Source organism: Panicum virgatum, chromosome 1K, assembly GCF_016808335.1.
Source record: "Panicum virgatum strain AP13 chromosome 1K, P.virgatum_v5, whole genome shotgun sequence".
NCBI lineage: Eukaryota > Viridiplantae > Streptophyta > Magnoliopsida > Poales > Poaceae > Panicum > Panicum virgatum.
Window position 1 is genome coordinate 15,798,386 of NC_053136.1, and position 4,208 is coordinate 15,802,593.

General features: G+C 41.3%; 1 non-coding gene across 1 annotated transcript; it reads left to right on the forward strand.

Annotated features, from left to right (window-relative positions):
* The first annotated feature begins 2,518 nt into the window (after positions 1 to 2,518).
* Positions 2,519 to 2,590, forward strand: TRNAK-UUU. The gene has a single exon. It is a non-coding gene; the product is annotated as a tRNA-Lys (tRNA).
* Positions 2,591 to 4,208: the final 1,618 nt, after the last annotated feature.

The following is a 4,208-nucleotide window of genomic DNA, read 5'->3' on the forward strand; positions in this document are numbered from 1 at the left end:
GCAGAGCCTACCAACAGATGAAGCTGGCTTCCGGGAGGCAGAGCTTTCTTACGATGAAGCTCAGACCCTTTTGTGATCCCGGGTGGCAGAGCCAACCTACGATAGATCACAACTTATACACTAAGTACTTAGAAACTGGGAGACTAACACTTACAAAACACTTACTTTATTACAACACAATAGTATTACACAAGACACTCTTTAGTGGCTACCTAGCACTCACACTCTCATGCTCTCATCTAGTTATCTACCTTGCTCTCATCCACCATGCTCTTAGATTGCATGGCAAGGGAGGGGGTCTCTATTTATAAGGTTACAAGGCCATTGGATTATTGACATGTGGCAAAAACATAGCCCTTGATCAAAATTATACACTCTTCCATGAAAATATCTAGTCCTAGAAATATCTTTGGTTTATTTTACTTAGATATTCTAGAGAACTCCATGGAAAATATCTTAACCTTGAATTGTGGAGAAGAGTGTAGAAGTTTGACTTGCTTTCTTCAACACTCCCCCTCAAGGCAAACTTCTATCCAAAGTAGTCCTGCAGACCATGCCGAGTGCTTCTTGAAATTTTTCAAATTTTACCTTATTGAGACTCTTCGTGAGAATGTCGGCAGTCTACTCATTTGTCTTTGTAGGCACCATCTCAATTTCTCCCTTAAGGACATTTTCTCTTATGTAGTGATAGTGAACTTCTATGAGTTTGGTCCTTGCATGAAAGATAGGATTTTCTGCAAGCCGAATGGAAGATAGATTGTCACAGAAAATCCTTACTTGATATTCTGTTGGCAGGTGAAGATCCTCCATCAACTGCTTAAGCCAGGTGCTTTCTTGTGCTGTCATTGCTGCTGATCGATACTCTGCTTCGGTACTAAATAATGCCACAGTTGCTTGTCTCTTACTGCACCATGATATAGCTCCAGATCCAAGACTAAAGAAGTATCCCGTAGTTGATCATTGTGTGCCACAATCTCCAGCATAGTCGGCATCACAGTATCCCATCACCTGGCAATTATTTATCTTCTTGTATAGAATACCAAAATTGATGATGCCTTTAACATACCTGAGGATATGCCTGACTGCATCAAGGTGAGGCTTCTTTGGATTGCTCATGTATCGACTGACCACTCCAATTGGATAGGAAATATCTGGCCGAGTCAAGGTAAGATAGATAAGGCTTCTGACCAGTTGTCAATACATAGTCACATCCTCCAAGTCCTTCCCTTCATCTTCTTGTAGCCTCGCATTGGGATCCATAGGAGTAGACATGGGCTTACAGTCAATCATCCCGTACCTTTGTAGAAGATCCTTGGCATATTTCTGATGACCCAGAAAGAGCCCTTCTTTTGTGCGCTCCACCTCAAGCCCGAGGAAATGTTTCAACTCTCCAAGCTCCTTCATTTGAAAGTGAACAGAGAGATTTTCTCTTGTTTTTTGTATTTCCTCCGAATAGTCTCCCGTGATAATCAAATCATCAACATATACTAGGATTATTGCTAGTCTTCCTTCCTTTGCTTTCACAAATAAGCTAGAGTTTGATGGAGCGACTTTAAAACCACTTTGTACGAAAAACTCATCTATCTTCCCGTACCATGCTCGTGGGGCTTGCTTTAATCCATATAGTGCCTTCTTTAATTTGCAGACATACTCGGGGTGAATCTAGCTCTCAAAGCCCCTTGGTTGCTCCATGTAGATATCCTTATCAAGCTCGCCATGTAGAAAAACATTCTTGACATCCATCTGCCACAACTTCCAAGACTTGCAACCGGCCAATGTGAGCAAGATTCGAACAGTTGTGATTTTTGCCACTGGGCTAAATGTTTCCTCATAGATCATAAAGTCAAAAACTATGTTTCAGCTCATATTTTGTTGAAAGTTATCAAGTTCATGATCATCACAGCCACCTGGAACTGAATATATGCACTTTGTTTATTTTTCTTTTCCTGATAAATAGAACGGCATCACCGTTTAATGGATGATCCAATTCTTGTCTGCATCAAACTGATATTCCTAGTAAAGGTCTCAATTTCCGATGTGATAGTCTTAGCTTAATGAAGGATGCTCGTTGTGATATGGGCAATGACAAAAAACGCATGCAAGCGCTCAAATTAGGCCAAGCTCTAGAATTTGCTAATCTATCTATTCATGCTTCGTTTGGTATATGTGACCCAGTTTTACATAAGTTTATCTTTCTAAAATTTTTTGGGGATGTTAAGATAAATGAAGTTGTTCACGAGGCCTAGAAATTTATAACCTATGGGTTAAAGATTCAGTTCATGTTTTCTATCAAGTAGCAAAACAGTCACTTGTTTATCGATGGAAGATACGAACATGGACAAGGGGTTCACACACTTGTCAAATTCGAGTTTGAATTGGACCGGATCGACGTAACAACCCTAGGGCTGACTTCAATTCAGCCGGCGCAGGAAACGTTGGTTTGTCTAGTTCACCTGCAGCAATCCCATCCGCATTCAGATGTGTTATTAAAGGGACATCAGATATCCACACCGTAGCAGCCGTCCTAGCTCAGTGGTAGAGCCCGTGGCTTTTAACGTGGTGGTCGTGGGTTCGATCTCCACGGACGGCGTTGCTGTATATTTTTTTCTTTCCTTTTTTCTTAATATAAGTATTTTGCATCTCGGTCCGATCAAACGAATTCTGAGAAATAATTTGCCACTATTGCTAATCATAGTAATATATCCTCATGTGACCTTTGTACTCCCGTCTAGTTCAAACACATAATACTGTTAATTTCGTATGGTATTATAACTTTAGCAACTATTTTCCATTATAATATAGGTAGGACCTCAAATGACAACTGTACAGTTTTATGAAAACCCTCTTTTGTTGGACAAATCTGTAGGTATGATTTTTCAAGTTTTTGATCTAAACATCCTGAAAGCCATTGACAATCATTGTTTTAGGACAAGTCTGCACATGATAATAGTGTTTGTATTCTAAGTAATTTCATAACCATCGATAATTTCAAGCGTGACAGGAAGGACCAACTTACCATACTCGTATTTCGGTGTTTGTCAGCAACCCAGCATGCACGGGGAGAAAAACAATAAAATGAACAGATGAATAGGACCACAATGAAACCACCGTCGTGTCAGCAGTGACAGGCACAGCCATGACCCAATCCTTCACATGTTTGGTGTTGCAACTTGCAACGGCATCCATGGCAGAGCACATGTCAATGAGCACCCGGGCGGGACCAGCGGAAATAGAATCCAGCAACGGCCAACAGCAAGCACAACTGGGCACAAGATCATGGAATCCGATACAACCAATCAGGCATTCAGACCACCAAAAAACTTACCATACATGCCAAGATCAGATCAGACGTTGACGTTCATTCTAAATCTCCAAACCTCACCTAAACGTCTTGCATGGCTAAAAATCCTATCAGACCCATAACATCATCGACGAACAAACAAAACGAACAGGGATTAGAAGAGCTTGTAGGGAGAGGACGCGTCCAGCGGGTGGATCAGGTAGGTGAGCACCAGGGCCACCAGCATCAAGATGTACGCGATTCCCAGGTCGATTGATGTGCCTGCGGGGAATCAATCACAAGACAGGTGCACATGTTAGTCCTGCAAACCACAGCAGAACATGAAGAAGAATATGCTGTACTGTACGAGGCTGCCACATGTGGTAAATAATCAGTGATAAGTTAGCACAGCAAGAGACTTTTAAACTCGCTGTAATAACTTGAGACCACTTTAGCGAACTTCTATTTGTAGTTTGTACAAAATTAACAGAGACCTGACAGAGGATTTCATAGTGTTTCAAATTAGCTTTAGAAATTTCTTGTGCGTCCCACTAGTTTCTGACATTTTCAGTTACCACTATATACCTCCTACTACTAATTACCACACGAAAACCAAATAGCACCCGGCAGTTCACTCAACAATTTGTAAGACAGCACAAAGAGAAGTCATTTTCAGTACTTGGTAGCATGGCGCATTCTTCTACTCACTCTTCCTAAGTTGGGACATTTAAACCAATGAGACAGGGCAGTTCGCACAAAAACAAATTTGTCCAGACCGCGTGAACGGAGGTCATTTTCGGTACTCATTACAATTGACAAATGCCTTCAAAATAGTGAAGGCATTTTAAGGCCAAGACATCCCCATCTGGAGACTTATCTGTAAAGGGAAGGCTACCAATATGGGCTGAAAACTACTCCAGCACCAATT